Genomic DNA, 22,026 nt, shown 5'->3' on the forward strand with positions numbered 1-22,026 from the left:
GATTATCAAAACTTGCTTATTTTTTTTCGGTTGACTGCTTCATTTGGCCACGTTCAAAATCTAAATACAGTTCGTGCTCGCATCGCATCCGACGCAGTCCAAAATTTCTTACGGTCGCGACGACAGAAACAAAGACAATACAGTGCAGTGAACAATAGAGTGTACGAAATGGGCAAATACGATTTAACAAAGCCTGAAACTTGGCCTACAAGGCCAAATTCAATTTGTATTGATTTCAAGCGCTGCAAAGTTAGACCTGCAGCAACCGAAATTGAAATCTTGCTTAAGGAACGAATGCATCTAAACGTTAATGATGTTAGTGAGATTCAATTCAACAAGGCGTCGAACTGTGTGTACATTATGTTTAAACGTGAAAAAGATGCAATTGCATTTGCTTCGGTTAATAACGGGGTGCACAGTATTGATCATGACAATGTTAAATATAAAATCCCTGTGTACATGGTGGACAATGCCATAGAAGTACGCGTGCATGACCTTCCCCCGCAGACCAGCGAGGGGTATGTTCGGGAATGTATGTCGCAGTACGGTGAAGTTCTTTCCATCGAAAAGGAAGTATGGCGGAATTTTTTCCCGGGTATCCGGAATGGCGTGAGAGTGGTACGTATGCAACTACGTAAAGCAATTCCATCTTACATCATTTGTGGTCAAGACGGGATACATCCGTGTAAAACGTTGATTACGTATGAAAATCAATTGGTTACATGTCAGTTTTGTGAACAACCTGCACACTACGGCAAACCTTGCACTGAAACTGCGAAAACAAACAAAACAAACAAAAACAAGGACAACCGCTCAACAACGGAAACTAGTGAATGCAGTGCTCCTGTTTCAAAAACACCTTCACCATCTAACCAACTACCAACTGCAATCAATGCACAAAGCGCATCTACGGCAACTGCAAATGAACCCAAGACGGCGATCAACAACGAAAACAAGGAAACGGAAACCGCTCACAACTCCAACGATATAGCAATGGATGATACGAGCAACGGACAAAACGACCTCCAATCTTCGCTAGAAGGAAATGGAAGCTCCTCTCCCCCTAGAAGAAGGGTGACAACGAGATCCAACAATAAAAAAATAATTTTATGTCACAAAAACATGGGTAAACCGGCCACGTAAAGCTATACGCAAATTGGCCTGAATAAAAATTGTTAAAAAAAAAATCTAAATACCACAAACCTTCATTTTTAATGGATTCTAGTGAAGAAAACACTTCCCAAGCTATAGCTGGGCTTGCGCGTTTTTTCGTTATTTCCATTTTTCATAAATGAATTAGTAACGTCGCTTATATGTCGATAGATTCAGTGTTCGTGGTGCTATTGATGTTAAATGTTCTTTGAAGATTGGTACTTTGAATTGAAAACAAATATTGGCAGTGATTTTGAAAGCAGGTAAAACCTTAGATGCGAGATTTTGTTGTAAAACTTAGTGCCGAAAACTCTTCAAACTTCTAATTTACGCGTTTCATGAAAAGTTTTATAGAATCAATATTTTATTTAAAAAAACGACTGCACTTTTTAGGGATAAATATCATTTCCATTAGAATAGAGAAATACTTCGAAATAGTGGGTCGTTCTCCGCAGTATGAAAAAATACCCACCTGGGTTTAACATGTTTCACCGGCCCTGCCTATACCATTCGACACACAGAGATGGCTTGACCAATTTTCAAAAACTTTGGTCTTATAGTTCCATAGGTTGCTGTTGAATTACATTTCGATTACGGAATTATATGGTAAACTATGTTTAAGCTTTCAAACCGTCATTCAAAGCGACGATGCAAAAAAGGAAAAGCTTTTCCTAATTTGACATGACTGTTTACAAATTGAAAAGGTTATGTTAATTTATAGTTAAAGAAACTTTATAATTTTTTTCAAGTATTAAATAAAATTTTGGCGACAGAATCTTCTGGTGATTTATTTGGAATAATTAGTCATATGAGAAAGGCATCATTACACCACTAGGTGGAATAAAACAGGTTTTTCAAGATCCTAGCTCACTCCTGTCTTTATAGAGTCCTTCGCGAGAATCTAATTTTGCCTGCTTGTTTACATGGGCATTGTTTACTTCATACATCCTGGTGCGCGGTTCTGATCCAAATCCGACTTACGGGTCCGGTATTACTGCGCGATAAGTGAAAATTTTATAAGAATTCCTTAACAAGTGATGTCGAAACGATATTTGAATAAGTGTAAAATTTACTGGTAATTTCATCTAGTTGGTACATGAACCTACTTTGCGACTACTAGTCCTCGGTGTTTCATAAAACGTGACCTTTTGTGACAGGGGGAAGAGGGGGGAGGTTTTTGGAATGTGACTTCCAATATATTCAATGAGCGTATTTTTGGAATACCTAATTATATTATTAAATTCGGAAATGAATGATGCAGGAAATCATTTCTGTTGTGATCAGCAAAAGTGCACAGAGGAGCGAGTAAATCAGCGAAATTAATAAATTTTGCCAAATATGAGTAAAAAAGAAAAAGATGCCTTCAAACGGTTTAACTTAAGTTATCATAAGAATTTCTCTTATCTGATTCTGATGCAGTTTATTCAATTGTACTCCATTTGAAAAAGGGCGGGAGATCAACGATTTCAGACGTAGATCATGCCATGTCTTATCTTGATCATACACTGAGGTCTTTTTTTTTATGCGGTCTTTTTTATGCGGTTTTTTTACGCGACTTTTTTTATGCGAATTTTCATAGTTATGCGGATTTTTTTATACGAAGTTTCAGAGTTATGCGGATTTTTTTATGCGAAGTTTCAGAGTTATGCGGTTTTTATGCGGTACTTAAACTCGCATAAAAAATACTTCAGTGTATTTGATTTTCCTCCACCAACATCAAAGCTTATCGAATCATCCAATGATTAAACTTACATAAATCAAGAATCATTTTAGCTCAAAATCACTACCCATTGAGAGACGGAAGATCAGTGGGGGGAATTTGCTTCTGTGACAATTTGTGACAAAGGGGGGATGGGTAGTCAAAAATCGTCAAAAAAGGCGTGACGTCTTTTATGGACAGCCCCTTACCTGGTGCGCAATTTAAAAATGCCGTTTCGAGTCCACAGATGGCGCACAAAATGGATTTTTTTTTGTGTTTATCATCACTAATAAACTAGTATGACAAGCATCAATTTTTCGGGGAAATACGCAGACTAATCGGTGCATTTAACCGGACGTTTCGGCCTTCTAAGGTGAGCAACGGTCATTCTGTGCGGTTTTATGCAAATGACGTCTACGCTGTAGGCTTGTTTGTTTCACCGAAAAAAATATCGACGATTACTCATACCAAAATCTATTTAGGTATTTTGTGAACCTTAAGCTCTATTTTGAGCTTCTTCAAAACGTCATATTCGTTCATTTGGTTTCGAGTTATAAATATTAATACAATGTGTTAAACATGTCGAGTCGGGTTTTTGGTTGATTCAAAAATAAAAGACATCGGAAAACATGAGCATGAAACGCTTCTGCACATCCTCATTCAAAGTGCCCAATGACACAATTTCTACACTTCGTAGGGAACTCCTACCGCACCGTCATATTCATCACTTCTGACGCCATCTGATTATCACTTCTTTTCATCGACAAGAAATCGCACTCACCACGCAACACTTCCAATGGCTAGATGAATGGATGTCAATGAAAGGTAAAGACCCACCAACTGTTAGTACTTTGAACGAAAAATATTTATTTATCATTTTTGAATACTTGTTTTTTATGAGAATAGCGACATTTAGAACTTACGCGCCTCGTTAAAAACATTTGCTTGTTATAGAATCCGGTTCGGAAATCATCTTATCTCGGAAATTATATTTTCACTTGCATCGGAAAAGCCATCATATTAAGACTTCAACAGTAGTCAGCTTGCAACTTTCAACGTGATTTGACGTGAGCGAATAATTAAACCTAGGAAAACTAGTAAAAGTTATTTTTATAAATCTCAAAACGCGTTTGGTGTTGGATGTCACGTAGCTCATTTCTAGTTTTTTTTTCTGGGGAATTCATTAAAAAGTGCTCTTCAAACAATATTATTTACCACGGCAACTTCTTATTGCCTTAATATATAGCATCTCGGTCTGAGAAATACTGCTGCAGTAACGAGATTAGGACACCATTTCAGTTATGCACTGTACAAGATTCGCCAAAACGTTAATCGCAAAATACCAAACCCGGTCTGGTTTCGGATTCGTGAGCTACTGCCGGTTCAAGGAGTGTCTAATAGAGTATTAACTTTGCTCTCGTTTATACTTGGTATGCCTTCTTTCCGGTTCCGGTTTCCAAGCTCAAAATAATTGCAATTTACTGACGGGTTGAATTTCGGAACTGCTTAAGTGCGGTCAAGCGAGCTTTCGTCGGTTATCCGGAAACAAATTACCGAGCGATATTTGAAGAGTAGTTGAGCATCCGTTTGAACAAATTTAATTAAACTTTCTCCGGTAGTCGAAGGTTCATCTGTTCGAAAAATTATAATTGTTATCGCTGAGCAACATGCTCCACCCGGATGGAAATCATTCGTAACAAAGCAATTATTTACCAACATAAAAAAAGCTTTATTAGCACACAGACTGTCTTAGTGGATTTACCGTGAGCTGATTTACACACGGAGCTGGTTTGAATTTTGATCCCACAGCTGCTATGTCAACAAATTCAAGCAAATAATTTCAGCGGCACATATCCTTTTCATCGGTGCTGATCACGTTGTTCACAGCGGCCAACATCATGAGAGACAGAGGGAGCAAATCAGTAGCCCGGTTCTGTAAACCGGCACAATATGCTGGAAAATTTGTGGCCAACCTTTTCCGGTGGTTTGCGTCTTTTGTTTCATCGCACCAAGCTAGCAAAGGGCAAAATAGGCTCGGTCGGGGTTGGGTTCTGTTATTATGTTTGGAGCGAGTTTATTTTTCGACTATTTTCTGCGGCCATACTTCAGATGGAACCCTTTTGCGAGCCTTTCCGCCACTGCTGTGACTTTTCACTTCCGCTGGAACCAGACCAGATATTTGTCGTGTTTTGCATATAGATGACCTTGGTTAGGTCCAAATAGGAACGCTTCAGCAGTGCTGGTATTCGCAAGGTAAGATTACGGCATCGGTCGAGATATGCCGACGGCCATCGACGTCCCATTCGAGGGACCAAAGTGATTCTTTGTCGTGTTAGTGTTGCTGTTATTGAAGAACTTGTTGATGAGACCGGGTTCGCATTCGAAAAAGTTTCCCAGAATGTGGAGTAAATAAAATTCGATTAAAATTCAAGAGAGATGTGGACCGGATGTGAATTTTTACATATTAAAAGTTTGATTATTGAGAATGCGAATTTTTTGAATCGCAGTAATGTGAACGAAATTTACCAAAGTAATGGATTCGAATGATAGATACTTTACTGTATTTCATTTCTAGGAAGAAAATTTCAAATTGTAAAATACTGTACATTTTTTGAATGGCATTCGGAATTCGCATGAAACTCTATCAACTATCAATACGTATTGGGCTGTCTTTCTCTCAATATTAATCATATCATATGAACGTTCATAGTAGTGTTAATTTTCTTGGTTTAGTGTCACTATAAGGCAACAGTACTACATTTGCTAAATCTAATATTTTCTACAGATCAATTGAAAGTTTTTGCTAGAGCCAAGAGTCCTTTCGTTGCTATCTTCTGATGGATTTACTACTAGATATCCATTTTGTCGTGAATACGACTTACTTTACTATGGGGTGCCTTTTCAAAATTTACCCTCTGAGAGAGTGATAAGTTTTTGATCGTGAATATCTCTTGTTGCATCTAACGAATCAACATAATTTTTGCTACATGCCATCGGAAATATGATCACAATTTTATGATAAAATTTTCAGTTGTGTGACATAATCTCAAATAGTTCAAAATTAAACTTTTCTGAAATGTTTGGTATAAACGAGTATCAAAGAGGATAATTCAAAAGGCGCGTTTGCCTTTCTCGTATTTTTAAAGCTCATAGCTCAGTGATCTGTGGAAGGATTTATATAATCTAACTACCAATAGAATCGAAATTTTTCAACTTAAACGTGTATAGAAAAAGCATTGAAGTATTTCAATAGTACACTATTGAAAAACCGATCTAATTTGACCCATGTCAACACCAGCCAATCAGAACGCGTTCTAAGGAAGAGAACAAAATATCTGCTGCTGTACAACAAATCGTTTGAGATAAATGTTCCGAAAAGTGGTGAATATCGTAGTGAGTTCTACAATTTGGTTCTTCTGAATGCTAGAAACGAATCCCTACAGCAAATTGATAGTTTCTTTCAATAAATTATGCAAATCCGACATGAAATAATCGACATTAAAATTCTGTATGCGGCTATTTTTATAGCCGTTAGGACCGCCCATTAGTGAAAAATCTACAAACGAAATCACGTAAAAAGGAAGCTCCTAACAAAAATTGAATCAGTTTGGTTTCTATCGCCAATGCGAGCAGATGTATTTTGTGCCGTTTGCAAAGCTAGTTTCGCTTCCGACAAGAGCGATTACGTCACAGCTGCCAGTTATTTGCATTGGTGAAAAAGCAACGGTGGATAGCATTACACGAAATCAGCCGTTCTAATGGCTCTAAAAGTTTTCTAAAGAACTATTAGGATTTCTTGCTCGCAAATCGAAGGAAAATATCCTCAGTTTAGTACAAATCTAGTACTGTTTGATTTGATTTTTGCACTTTTCGCTGTGTGAAATTCACAGTAATCTAGATCAAGTGAGGCCTTTTTTTTTATTCAACAATATAATATATTTTTAGGCACACTGCTTAAGCTCTAAGATGCCAAGGGTATTTTCTAATCTTAATTAACGACTAACTTAAAACTAGAATAGTATCATTAGATTATGTCGTCTTTGATTTTCTAGAATCCATTGTATGTTGCATGGGTCTTCCAGATGGCGCTATCTATGGCCGTTTCCTTTCGGTTCGTGTGGGTCCGCGGGAAACACCCCCAGGCTACGAAGGCCCGGCGGGTGGCCCGCATGCTGGTCATCGACTGGAGCGTAGAACCGTAGGCGGTGATGGTGATGTTACGGAAGAGAATGAAAAAAAAAAAGTAAATATTGTGGAAACCGAGGTAAATAGGGGGTATGGAAACAAAATGTCTGAAAACTACAAAGATCTAATTAGTTGCCATCGAGATGGTGAAGAGACGGAGAAAGGGGGAACGAATAGTTAGTGACAAAAAAAAAAGATCTTGTTAGTTCCAATGAAGATGGTGGACAGGGACGGGGATCGAGAGAATCGGGCAGATGTTAGTGTCGAACCTGTAGGTGGAGATTATATTTTCTGAGCGAGGTATATCAGATTACACTTGGATATTAATGTGTTTAAGGTACTGATATATGAGAAACATATATGAACTATCCCGACTCGCCATCACATCTCGGACCGGAACCTCAGGTGGTCTACCTCGGGCCCTAAGGGATTCCAGTAGCTTCGACCTGGCGTCGCGATACTCTACGCACGACCACACGACATGCTTGATGTCCTGATAACCCTCGCCACAGGTGCAGAGACCGCTCTCCGTGAGCCCAATACGCCGGAGATGTGCGTTGAATGTGTAGTGGTTTGACATGAGTCGAGACATCACACGAATGAAATCGCGACTCACGTTCATCCCCCTGAACCAAGGTTTCGTCGATATTTTGGGAACAATGGAGTATAGCCATCGTCCCAGTTCGTCATTGCTCCATGAAGTTTGCCAACTTTCGAGTGTCCTCTGACGAGAAATGCTAAAAAATTCATTGAAGCAGATTGGTCTTTCATAAATTTCACCTTCTAATGCACCCACCTTAGCCAATGAGTCTGCCTTTTCATTTCCCGGAATGGAACAATGCGAAGGGACCCAGACTAAGGATATTAAATAAGACCGACCAGATAAAGTTCTCAAGTGTTCCCGTATTTTCCCCAGAAAATATGGGGGATACTTTCCTGGCTTCATTGAACGGAGAGCTTCTATTGAACTTAAACTATCCGTGACAATGAAGTAATGGTCTTTGGGTAAATTTTCAATGATCTCAAGAGTATACTGAATAGCAGCTAATTCTGCGACGTAGACTGAAGCCGGATCACTGAGTTTGTACGAAGCGGTGATGTTTTTATTGAAGATACCAAAGCCTGTGGATCCGTTGAGATTTGACCCATCAGAGTAAAACATCTTTTCACAGTCAACTGCTCTGAATTTATAATAAAAAATATTAGGGATCACTTGAGGGCGTACGTGATCCGGAATCCCACGAATTTCTTCTCTCATGGATGTGTCGAAAAACACAGTAGAATCAGAAGTATCCAAGAAATGAGCACGGTTGGAAACAAACGAAGAAGGATTAATATTCTGAGCCATGTAATCAAAATACAAGGACATAAAACGGGTCTGAGAATTGAGCTCGACAAGCCTTTCGAAGTTTTCAATCACCGTCGGATTCAAGACATTGCATCGAATCAGCAATCGATATGAGAGATCCCAGAATCGGTTTTTAAGTGGTATAACGCCCGCCAGCACTTCGAGACTCATCGTATGAGTCGACTGCATGCAACCCAAGGCTATACGCAAGCAACGATACTGAATTCTTTCCAGCTTGATGAAATGGGTGTTCGCCGCGGATCGGAAGCAAAAGCATCCGTATTCCATCACGGACAATATCGTTGTTTGGTACAGCCTGATCAAGTCTCCTGGGTGAGCACCCCACAAAGTTCCGGTTATTGTGCGAAGAAAATTAATTCTCTGCTGGCATTTTTGTTTCAGATACCTAATTTGACATCCCCACGTACCTTTGGAGTCGAACCAGACCCCGAGATATTTAAATGTGAAGGCCTGAGCTATGGTTTCACCCCTTAGTTGAAACTGTAATTGTGCTGGTTCTCGCTTCCTTGAAAATACAACCAGCTCAGTTTTCTCCGTAGAGAACTCGATACCCATTTGAAGAGCCCATGTCGACAAGTTGTCGAGGGTATCTTGTAATGGTCCTTGGAGATCGGCAGCTTTGGGTCCTATAATGGACACAACGCTGTCGTCGGCAAGTTGTCTTAGCGTGCAAGATGTGTTTATACATTTGTCGATGTCATTTACGTAAAAATTGTATAAAAGGGGGCTTAAACATGAGCCCTGAGGAAGACCCATGTAACTGAATCGTATTGTCGACAAATCATTCTGCGCAAAATGCATATGTTTCTCGGACAATAGATTATACAAAAAGTTATTCAAAACTGGTGAAAGACCATGCTTATGCAACTTCTCAGATAGGATATGTATTGAAACTGAGTCGAAAGCCCCCTTGATATCTAGGAAGACTGATGCCATTTGTTCTTTACGGGCAAATGCCATTTGAATTTCGGTTGAGAGCAACGCAAGACAATCGTTCGTTCCTTTGCCCCGGCGAAAACCAAATTGTGTATCTGAAAGCAAGCCATTGGTCTCGACCCAATTGTCTAGGCGGAAGAGAATCATTTTTTCAAACAATTTCCGGATACAGGAAAGCATAGCAATCGGCCGATACGAATTGTGGTCGGAGGCTGGTTTCTCTGGTTTTTTAATGGCGATAACCCTCACTTGTCTCCAGTCATGAGGGACAATATTACCCTCAAGAAATTTGTTGAATAGATTCAACAAGCGCCTTTTGGCAGGGTCAGGCAGATTTTTCAACAAGTTGAATTTGATTCTGTCTAGCCCCGGGGCTTTATTGTTACACGACAAGAGTGCAAGAGAAAACTCTACCATCGAAAACGGTGTTTCGTTTGTATTCGCTGTCGCGACGCGGGAGATCTTCTGGTCCGGAACAGAGTCGGGACACACTTTTTTAGCGAAATCGAATATCCAGCGGTTAGAATATTCCTCGCTTTCGTTCGTGGTGTTTCGATTGCGCATTCGTCGGGCTGTGTTCCAAAGAGTGCTCATCGATGTTTCTTTTGTTAATCCGTCAACGAAACGGCGCCAGTATCCGCGTTTCTTTGCTTTAATTAGGTTCTTCATTTGCATGTCTAACGCCGCGTAATTCCGATAATTATCAGGTGTTCCGTTTTTTCTAAAAATGATATACGCTGCAGATTTTTTAGCGTTTAACTCTGAGCACTCTTTGTCCCACCACGGGTTGGGAGGACGGATGTTAGTTTTCGCGCCCGGTACACGTTTCGTCTGAACTTGAATCGCGGTTCCGAGAATCAAGCCAGCCAAAAACGTGTACTCTTCCTCCGGAGGAAGTTCTTGTGTTGATTCTATTTTCTCAGATATAGAGTTTGCATAGCTTTTCCAATCAATATTTCGTGTGAGGTCATACAAAACATTGATTGTCTTCGATGGTCTTAATCCGGTGGCGATTGAGATGACGATAGGCAAGTGATCGCTACCGTGGGGATCAGGGATTACCTTCCACGTGCAATCCAACCGTAGCGATGTCGAGCATATGGAAAGATCCAGCGCACTTGGTCTTGCTGGTGGTGCAGGAATCCGTGTCATTTCTCCCGTATTTAAAATTGTCATATTGAAGTTATCGCAAAGGTCATAGATCAGAGTTGATCTGTTGTCATCCTGAAGACAGCCCCATCCCGTACCATGAGAGTTGAAGTCTCCTAAAACTAACGTAGGTGTAGGAAGGAGCTCCATGATGTCACAAAGCCGTTGGTGCCCAATCGAAGCTCTTGGGGGAATGTATACGGAAGCAATGCAAAGGTCCTTGCCTTTCATTGTGATTTGACATGCAATAACTTCAACACCTGGTATCGAAGGGAGGTTTATCCGGTAGAAGGGATAGCACTTTTTGATCCCTAAAAGTACTCCTCCGTAGGGGTTTTCTCGATCCAAGCGGATTATATTAAAATCATGGAAGGTAATTGGTATTTCAGAAGTTAGCCATGTTTCGCATAAGGCAAATGCGTCACACTCCAAGATGTTTATTAATACTTTGAAAGGGTCTATTTTCGGTATGATACTTCTACAGTTCCACTGTAAAACAGTGATCGGATCCATTACCTCGTTCAATAAATCAGCCATCGAAGGATACAATCGCTGAAATGAGGGGCCATTTTGCAGTTGACTGCTTCAGAAATGTTTTGACTGTGGGTATAAAACTCATCATAAGCTGTTTCAGGGGGTCGGAAATATTGAAAGTTGTGAAAATCCAGTCCACAATATCCGAGAATTTTATGAATCCAGCACTCGGTCGATTTTCTGGTTGGTTTTCTGGGACACTTGGGGATTTTGATGACCCAGGAAGTGCCGGGAATTCCTTTTTAGATCTGAGTTTCTTAAGATCAGGAGCTGTTTGCTTTGGTTTTTTTATTTTACCAGCACTTCCCATTGCTGTTACTTTTGGGGGACCCTCAGAAGATACCTTCGAACCCTTGCTAGGGAGCTTGTGAGAGGAAATATTTATCCTCTTCCTATAGCTGTGAGGGACTTCCGAAGATGTACCTTCTTGGGGATCGTCAGAATCACACTCGTCAGTTGACAAGCAAGCGTAAAGGTTTCCGGTGAGTTTAGGTGGCGTAGCACTCTTGAGCATTTCTGCAAAAGACCGTTTGGAACGAGACTGGAGAGACTGTTTCAATTTATCTCCTCGCAGTTTGTACGCAGGGCATGCCGCGAGGTCATGATGGTCCTCTCCACAGTAGAGGCACTTTTCGATGCTCTTCCCGCAAGAGCCATCCGCGTGAGCCCCTCCACAGTTAGCACAACGAGACTTATTACCACAATGAGAGGCTGTATGCCCCAATTGTTTGCAATTGGAGCAATTCATGACCCGCGGCACATAGAGTCGAACAGGCAGACGAACCCGGTCCAGGAGAACGTAGTTGGGTAATGCCGAGCCGGCGAAGGTCACTCGATAAGAGTCTGATTGGGGATAGGATTTTGTACCATCCCCGGCGATCGACACTGAATGCAGCCGATTGCAATCCAGTATCTTTACATTCTTAAGTACGGGGTCTTTGAAACCGCCGGCCCCGTACTTAAGAAGATCTTCGCATGTCAGGCTCGCATCTGTGACTACGCCGTCTATTTCTACTTCGCGGGCTGGCACGTAGACACAATACTCCAGCGCAAAAAGATCATTTTGAACGATCTCGTTAGCCTGCTTTGAGCTGGTTAACAAGACCCTAAGCTTCCCTGGGCGTACTTTATCAATACGTGTAATAGTAGAGTATCGTGAAGTCAATTCGTGAGATATTTTTATAAGGTTAAATTTGTTGTTGTTCTTGGTCCGGAAATAGACCACACAGGAACCGGTCGAAAGCAAAGGATCATCGGGATACTTCTTTACCCTCGGAATCTTATTGTCAGCTGAAGGGGTAGGGACAAGTGGGGGTGGTTTTGGATCTGTCTCCATTTTTTCATCCGGAGGGGGGGGAACCATTATTATTACACGGAGCTATCTCCGCACAGATTTGATTATGTATGGTGTAAGTGAAATAATCAGAGGATAGCAACAAAATACAAACAATACTTAGCTTGTTCGGCTGCAAAAACAAACGGCCACCAAGACCTGATCTTGGTCGATTGCCTCTTCAATAGATGCCTAAAACTCCGTGAGGAAAAAGCACAATCACAATTGTCTATCTATGGCTGTGTGACGGTGAAAAAACCTCCACGAAGAAAAAGCACAAATCACGATATCTAACTCGGTGCAAAAAAAAACTCAACTCACTCGCACACCCGAGTGTCCGATCACAATCGACACTGCGAAAACAAAAGAACGACCTTGAAAGCGGATTAATGCGGACTGTACTGGACTGGATTAAAGCGAATACACATCCGATCGCGTCGACAGATACGGTGGGAATGCCAAGTGAGGCCTTCTTTGTTTTTGCGAAAAATGTGGAAAAGGGGAATGCTTGCATAATTCATACAATTGATCAACTAATTGATATTCGGAACATGTTAAGGAACATGTCAGTTGTTTTCGTATTCACGACATCCAGTTATGTCTCCGACATTACCCACCCGCCTTTTTTTGTTATGACTTAATTTTTTAGGTTCACAAACATTCACATCGGAATTGCAAACCTACCAAACACACTTAATATACAATAATACTTTGTACCAAGCCACAAATCTTCGTAAGCCGGAGAGTTCCTAACTTCAAAAAGTTTCGTTACTTAGCCGCAGAGATGTTCATCTCCTCTGTGTAACGAAGAGCAAGGGTTATTTTCTCCCCTTGCGCTGACGAAATCAACGAGAGCTCTTCTCTTTCACACATCTACACCACTGTTATATAAAGTGAACTCGCATCATGAGAGCGCGTGTTTATTTTCTTTCACCTCTAGCACTGGATCGAACCAAAGTGCTGAAGCAGAGCACTGGAATTCTCTAAGGTGTTCGCATATTTTGTCACCGAAGTGTCAGTGCCGGTGAGCACTCTGGTGTACAGTTCGCAATCGTTGAAATTTAGTTTTCCTTGCTGCAAAAAGATTGTCATAGCAAGACCAGCGCTACTTTTTGTAAATTTCAAAATTAAATCACAGAAGTGTTCGCTCACCAGCACACACCAGTAATCACTCGAGTATATTCAGGCTAGAGCGCGTGAGAGCGTTTCATGCAAAGAGAAAGTGTGTTTCACTCGCACCAGCTTCTTTAACCACAAGCAAACACTCAAATTCTGTCTATTGGAGAAGAAGTGTTCCTTCCTTTTTGTACGATGTTCGTCGGAGGTATCCCAAGTGTTGAAATGAAACTTACTCGATGATGTATCACTCCAGTGAAATGCCATCACTGCTTAGCAGTTTCACTGGGTGGCATAACAGTTCAACATAAACTGTTTTATATCGATAAATCAAAGTTTTCAAACTAGCCCCTTAATGACGTTTTCATTTGACACGTCAGCAAACGATATTGCACTTCGGTGCAACACAAAAATGTGTTCTGTAAATAGGGGTATAGGTGGCAAAACGGGGGCTTTTTTTCATTGCAACTGTTTTTTTTTTTGTAGAAATAAAATAAATATTTTTCTAACCATCGTTTGTTAAATATTAAATTTAAAAAATTACTTAACGCGACGAATGATGAAAATAGCTGCTTGGCGGTTTATGTTGAAGTGCTCGATTGCAATAAAGGTCAACATAAGCTTGAAGAAAATTTATTTAAAATATTTACAACATGTACGAAATTATTCAATTTATGGGATTTTTCCTAAGCTTTCTAAACTGGGATTCGTAACATCACGTTTGCTACCATTATTTCAAGATAATTGTAGCAAACGTGGTACTGCGAATCCTAGTTTAGAAAGCTTCAGATATTTGGAGGCTTGATTTGTTATTGAAATTATTTGAATTCATTGAAATCGCTTTACTTCATTGAAATAGCTTGAATTGTCTGCTGTCCTCTGAAATTTTAAACTTGAAAAAGGTTGCATTCTTCTGTCTAATTGTTTGGAATATTTCCAAAGTTTCTACACTCGTTGATAATTTTTTTGATTATGTAAAGGTTTTGGTACCGATTTGCGTTACGTGCTCATAGCTATTTTGTGATTTTTACATTTCATCTTTTACTGATTAGTGTTTTGCAAATGCCATTAACTTTTCGTCTTCCAATGGTCTATATTAAATCGTTAAGTCGTATTAGCAGTTCGACGTAAACTGCTACTGCACTGAGAATTCGAAGATGATAACTAAAAATGGGAGCTGTAAAGTCACACAAAAAAAAAATAATTCCATTTAATTCGCCCATATTAAAAAGCGTGCGAGTAATGTCAAAGACATAACCTGGTCGACGTAATTTCGAATGATTTATTGCAGAAGTAATGAAGTAAATAATCACTAACATCACTTGCATATCCTAAATCCATCAAAACGCTTTCAAACCAATACACGCAAAGCAATTGGATTTTAGTGTTATTTGCATTCGTTCGGTGCGAAGTTTGCACCGTGAACGGTTCACTAGTCTAATTATTTTCACTTCCAATTTGCATATTTCAACAATTCAATAATTCTTTTGAAAACATTTACAGCCCTTAGTAGGGCTGATTAGTAGAATTTTCTACGTCGTTGTTCGCTTTTCGGTGTATTTTGCTCCAAAACAAACGACCATCAGTTGAATGCTGATGTGATTACCCTTGCTTGAAGCAAAACTGCGAATGATACACAAAATAAATCCTGCCATAATGTAAACGCAAAACTGTAAATAAAATTTGTAGATAAAATGGTTGTCACATCTAGTTCTAGAGATATAATGGCATAGGCGACGTAACCGATAAAACACGTTGAATTTTAACCCCTCAATTTTCTCAGAGATGTTTGAGCCGATTTTAACACGCCTAGGTTTTTTTTGTGGAAGATATTATAAAATAATGGATGAAGTTTGAAGATCAAAAGGCTGCATTTCTGGTTCCAGAGATATAGTAGTATATGTGACGTAACCGATCAAACGCGTTGTTTTTTTATCGCTCAATTTTCTCAAAGATGACTTAGCCGAATACAACAAATCTAGGCTCGTTTAAAGGTTACCGTTGAATTATGGATCAAGTTCGAAGATTAAATAGTTTTCACACCAGGTTCCGGATTTATAATGGCATTAGTGACGTAACCGACCTGCCGCACTTTTTGCATTGGCTGAATTTTATCGACGATGACTCAACGAATTTCGATAAACTTAGGCTTATTTGAAAGCTAACAATGTTGATCAAATTTGAAAGGGTTAAGGTGAAAATTTCTGGTTCGAGAGATGTAACAATATATGTGATGTAACCGACAAATCCCAGTGTTTTTCAGAAGGACGCTCTATGAAGCGATAGAAAGCACGACCCATTTTCATTCTTTTACTGTATACAAAGATTCGTATCGATTGAAACCAGTGGCGTGCGAGTAAATTAAAAAAAATCAAAGTGCAGCATTGAAACTTTGAAATCATGTTCTTAGAAATTATGCATACAGAAAAAATTATGAAATTTACACGACATGTAAATCAATGATACTTTGAAAAATACATTCATTGAATCAACAATTTGATTGAAAACCATCATCGGATGTAACAGTAAATAAAATGATATAAGATTTTTGAACTAAATACCATGAGTCTCCATCGGATGATAACAATTTGATAGAGACGCATGGTTTTACGAATGATTTATTTTTTTAAAGTCTGATATTTTACCCGTCCACATTTTTTAAAAATCTGAAAAAACACTACGTAATGTACTCATAAATGATTTATTTTTTATTTAAAATCTAGAGTGGTACCAAAATTGCACGCGCAAATAAAAAAAATCGAAAATTATGAACATTTTTTCCACATGAAATACATTTTGAAAAATTTTGAAAAAAAATTAGAAAGGTTTCCCATAATCCCAAAAATATTCCTGATTTTTTTAAGTTTTTCTGCTAAAAATGTTTATGAAAAATTTAAATAAGATGAAAATCAGAAGAACCAACTCCACCAATATGGCAGTTAAAGGGTTAAAATTTAGGGAAAATTATCTCCATTATAAACCTTTTCAAACAGCGTATATCAATTTTTTCTGTTTGGGGGCAGTTTTTATATGCAACCCCGGCTACACCCTTAGAGGAATTGATCGATTTGAAGAAAATTGAAAAAAAGCACGGAAACTACGAAAACATACAAACATACATTGTCAATTTTTTGATATATTATGTGAAAATGTTGACATGCCCATTGGTCGCAAGTCATGAAAACCGTTAAAAAGTTGTACAATTGACTTTTTCAAACACAAAACTTCAACTTTACAATATTCGCATATTTTTCCCAAAAATTAAAGTCGTTTATTGACAACATATCCAAAAATTAGAAATTGAAAATAATCGATTTTTTATCCACCCTAACAAGGAAATGGTTACCCTAATGACAAAATAAAAATATACTGATCTAATATTTTTTTGATGGGAAACGATTTTTCCAAATTTATGTCGGCGATACGACTTTCTATGAAATAAAATTTCTACAAAACTACTATCTGCGTATCTGTTTTCCACGAAATGCCTTTCGGCAAAGCCGTTCTCGGTGAAATTGTGAAATGAATTTCGGCGAAACAAAATGAGTAAGACCATATAATGTTGCACCTTGCATTATTTGAAACCAATTTCAATATGAGTTTAAGCTGGTTGTATTATTCGCCAATATGGCTTAAGACGAAACGACCACTGGAGGAAAAAAACATTGACCCGTCTAAACTGCCGACCAAGGTGAGTCGTAAAAAATGTATTCTCAATTTTCTGTTATTAAATTTCATCCGGATTCGAGTTCCGGCTTCGCTGTTAAGGGTTCAGTGTCGTTTCGCTGTAGTGACGTATCCGAAAAATGCACCTTTTTCCCCTCGTTCACTTTTATCGTTGATGGCTGAAATGATTTCGATCAAATGGTTGTAACACCTGATTCGGGAGATATAATGGTATAAAAGACGTAATCGACAAAATGGAGTTTTCTATCTGTTTCTTTAACGAAAGTATGATCGCACAAGTGACGTAACCGACATTTTTTTCTATTCGCAATTTATTTTCTCAGAAGGGGTTCAATGATTAAATTCAAATGTCATGTGGCCGATACTTTCGATCCCTTGAAATTCAATGAAAGCGGAAAGCATTCTTCAAATTTATTTACCTAGTTATTGATTAAGACTCTGTTTAGTGATACACATAAAACATGAAAGACGAGTCAAGGATACGCGATATCACGATTTCGACGGAAAAAGATAGCACGTGGTCTCAGACTTAATGAACATTTTAATCACCCACGCGGAAACATCAAACATATTAATTAAACTCTAGAACTTAGCGATTGAGTGAAAACCATATAAAGACTGTCCCTGAAAGTATGGACGCACTTTGATTGCGCTGTAAATAATTCACAAGTGTTAGATATTCAAATTTTATTCGATATACTGATAATATTAGACTAAAACAACTTAGCCATTGTAGACTAGCTGGCGCACCTTCTTGAGAACGTTCCTCATTAAATTCCGTACAGACTTCTTGGCGACAAGTTTTGACACTTTTTTCCAATCTTTTTCGAACTGTTGAATGGTTTCGGCTGCCGAGACATGTTTCCTAAGATGTGCCTTCGTTAATGCACAAAATTCCTCAATTGGTCGAAGTTGTGGGCTATTTGGTGGATTCATGTTTTTTGGGACGAAAGTAACATTTTTGGTAGTATACCATTCTACCGTTGATTTCGAGTAGTGGCAAGAAGCAAGATCTGGCCAGATGGCAACAGGATCCTTGTGGCTTCGAATCATGGGTAGAAGTCGTTTTTGGTTGCGTCCATACTTTCTGGGACAGTCTTTACCAAATATCCTACAAGATTTAATTATAATTCGCTATCGATGCTTTCCTGCAGCAGACGAGCTCGAAAATGAAGTCATTAATTAAAGCAAGTTCCGTGAATTCTAAACGACATTCGGTCTTTGATATTTGTGAAATTATATAACTATACACCATAAGGTAACGGAATTTGTGTTCGATTGAACTCTTGATTTTGCGTTGACATATTGCTTTGACGCGTCGCTTCGCACCTCTTAAAAAGACTAATTCAATATATAATCATCATTGTCTCAATCACAAACACTCAGCGATCGGCCCACAAGCTGTTCGGTCCATTCGCTCAAAGCCCCTCGGAAAATCTGTTTACGTGAGCATAAACTAGGGAACTAGGCCAGCAGGAATGCGATAGCTCTTGTCTCGTGATTTCTCGGTGAACCGACTTGCACACAAACTTTACATTTTTGGTGACACGCTTCCCTGCACAATGCCCCGATCCTGTCAGCTGTTGGGCCCGGATAGATTCCATGCCAGCAAGGGGAAAGTACAGCGGTAGAACTTGTACCGGAAAAGATAAACGACTAACAATGTGTGAGTAACATCGATGATCGTGAGGCTGCTGGTACCGCTAGCTGATAGTTTCCTGGTTTCCAGGGCCTTTCGACCACCAAATAGCACAAAAAATGCAAATAGGTACAAATGGAAACGCTCGTAAATATCGTCACAGCTCGGCTGAGCAGAACGGAACATGTGTGTGTCTGTGTGTGTATTTTCAGCTCACCCGTGGGTCAACCAATGCAAAACAATACACGTCCCACTGTTCGGGACTGATTTCAAGCATGGAAATTCTTGCTTTGAGTGTTACAGTAGGTGTTAATTGATTTTTGTGAATCTCGTGTTTAAATGTTTCCACAACTAGTTGTAGCAGTCACGATTGTCATGATTCAAATAAGTCAGCCGCCGCTTGAAATAATTCCCTTCCGTGTAAAAAGTTAAGCATCTCTAATCAGATGAAGAATGAACACCGGCGGCTAATCTACATTTCTTTGCGCATACAAACTTTTTCTCTTCCTTATATAACCGATCGGTCTCACTATATTGCAAAACCAATACGAATGGTTAGGTTTCAGCCTCCGAAGAGTCCTCTTTCGCGTAGTCTTATCAATGTTCGCCAGATAACGATTTGAACGCAAAAAGGGTATTGGCGCGAGATGGTTGAATGCATAAGATTCGAGAGGGAATGAGCTAACGAATCTTAAAACTATTGTCCAAGAAGTTCGGTTTTCGAAAATACGAATCTTACTTCGGTAAAATTACGTACTTCCGGTTATCTAAGACTGAAATTCGGCATTCTGAGGGTTTTAGGGAAAAGATCTAATCCATTTCCATCTAGACCGTGGAAGAGGCTAGAGTGCGTGTTTTTACTTTTGTTCCGCGGTGCGTGTTAGAAGGTATTAAATTCAAACATGAGATGTCTTTAAAATTTGGTAATAGTTCTGTTCTTAGGTGTTGCGTTAATATTAGCAGTAGAAAGTGCGGGAAAAGATCGTGTGCGTTGGAAGGAAATTATAACAAAGGTAATTTACAATGGTGCTATTCAATCACGATACAATAAGCTCACGGCGTCGTGTAGCCGTGCGACGGCTTTTTATTCCCTACTTTAGACGCTCTTCGGCTCGCCGCACCGTTCTTCATCCAGCGACGCGCTCTAGACCCCACGCTCTGGCTTGGAAATTCTGGCAATCTCCGTCAAAATCGCCAGAAGGGCGAAGTTCGTCATTTTCCGCCCATCAAAGCCACACGTCACAACCAACCGGTGTGCACGTTTTTTGTTGCTGACAGCAGTCCGGCGTACCGACACTGTCAACAGTTACCCACGAAGGACGTCCAGCCGTAAACCCGCTCCGGCGTCGGCATACTGAAACGCCGTCAGCGCAGAATCATTCGTATCGACGCCAGCATCGTCATCATTCGGCGGAGCGTCGCAATACAGGCAGGTAGCAGCGAAGAAAGCTGTAAGTACGCTATAATTAAATCCATGCGCATGGTTAAAAGGGGGTAGCCTAGACACCCACCTAAAAGTGAGCTTTAAATCTAGTATTATGGCACCTTAACGAAGCAAGCTAGATATCCACCCGCACACAGTTAGGTATCAATTAGTATAGGCAACACCGAGATGGAAACCTAGGTTAGGATTACGAATTGCTAAAGTTACTTAATAAATATAAATATGTTTCTGTTCTTTCGATAAATGATGTGTATATTGTTCAGGTAGATAGCTGCTATAGTTAAACAGATGTTACTGGTTTGAGGAGGTATCTCATGTTTCGCGTCGTAATAATTGTGTAGTTTTTGTGGTTTACTCCGAGTTGGACTACTTGGGAATCTTAGTCCCACCACTCGCGTTTCGGATACGGTTTAGGGTTCTGGGTGGACGATTTCCTCCAGTGATGATACGCGCGAGTTGGTGTTCTTAGGTTATCTGGATAGACAAACGAATTTCTTGGGTTTTGTTGCGGTATAGTTGATTGTTGAACTGAGTACCTTTCGGATCGGTTGGGTTTGCCAGATCGTTCCCCTAAACTCTTTTATAACGACCCGCCCTGAGGCTGGGTTTCTGGTCGGGCAACCCTAGGCACGACAAGTGGTCCTCGAAAGAGGTGGCGCTTAAACCATTTGTTCGGATAGGTGGAGCGATTAGACAGACTGATATTGGTAGCATCGTCGTGCACGCTACATAGTGTCCATGCAAAGTTTTGAAATGTATCATTATTTGGTAACTTTACAATTTATTAGAATTGGGTTGATCGAAAAATCAATCAAAAAATTTAAAGATTTGTTCAAATTTAATATATTTTGCATCAGCACTACATATCCATCCAAACTTAAGGTGACATCTTTCAATCACTTTTACACATCAATATGTTTGTACATTTCGCAAAGCCCGTTAATTCAATCCCTGGTGGATTCCAGCTAGGCGTCATCCGGATCCGGTGCTTCATGACATTCAGTCACAACAATCCTGGCACCTTTCCACTCAGAAAGATTTTTAAACATACCATTACGAAACTACTTGTCTGTCGAATGCCACCATCACATTGGCGGCTAATTCCACCACAGACCAGCGCTTGCTGTTCCGTCGTTAGTTACTAGACCATGAGCCCCACATAAGTGACCCAGCATTGGATGCAAAGCTCATTATCTAGGCACCATAAGGTGCGTATGGCTTTCTCAGTGCACACGGTGGCCCTGACGCTGGCTGTGCACCTTAAAGTCGATTATGTCTCCAGCTCCTGAATCCGCCTTTTTTTTTCTTCCGGTCTAGCGAAGCGGAGATGAAGCCTTGGCAACTAGTTGGGAATTCTATTTAAAACAAGATCAACCGGTGACCTTAGCAAACAGTTTGCGGCTACGTTTTTTTGCGTTGAATTAAAAAAAATGGTTTCTCTTCATGCTTGTTGAGCTCATTTTCCTCCGGTTGCTGTGCTACTTACTGTCGGAAGAGACGCTAGGTCGCCAGGTGTTCGGTGGGACATCCGCTGCAAGGCACACAGAGGAAATGGTATGTGATGCCAACGGAGCCATGGTAAGAGAGCTTGAAAGAAGAAAAAATAAATCCAGGCAAATGGGTCCGCGACGGTCGCCAAAATAGGTTTACTTGGCCTAGACCCGGTAGTCGGTAGGTAGATGAAAGATGCGGTAACCTTCGAAGCTCAGATCCGGGCTCACAACGGAAGTTAACCTTTTCGTCTGGCGCCATCAACTAATCCGTGCCGTAGGTGGGCAGGAAC

At 39.9% G+C, this 22,026-nt stretch overlaps 1 protein-coding gene and 1 long non-coding RNA gene across 3 annotated transcripts in view; both read left to right on the forward strand.

Annotated features, from left to right (window-relative positions):
- The window catches only part of LOC131431109 (neural-cadherin-like), a 1,211,689-nt gene that overhangs the window by 646,523 nt on the left and 543,140 nt on the right, over positions 1-22,026 (forward strand). The gene's annotated exons all lie outside the window — the stretch shown is intronic.
- LOC131431113 (uncharacterized) lies at positions 19,169-21,088 on the forward strand. The gene is made up of 3 exons (XR_009229648.1): positions 19,169-19,686; positions 19,742-19,812; positions 19,869-21,088. It is a non-coding gene; the product is annotated as an uncharacterized LOC131431113 (long non-coding RNA).

This window comes from Malaya genurostris, chromosome 2 (assembly GCF_030247185.1).
Source record: "Malaya genurostris strain Urasoe2022 chromosome 2, Malgen_1.1, whole genome shotgun sequence".
NCBI lineage: Eukaryota > Metazoa > Arthropoda > Insecta > Diptera > Culicidae > Malaya > Malaya genurostris.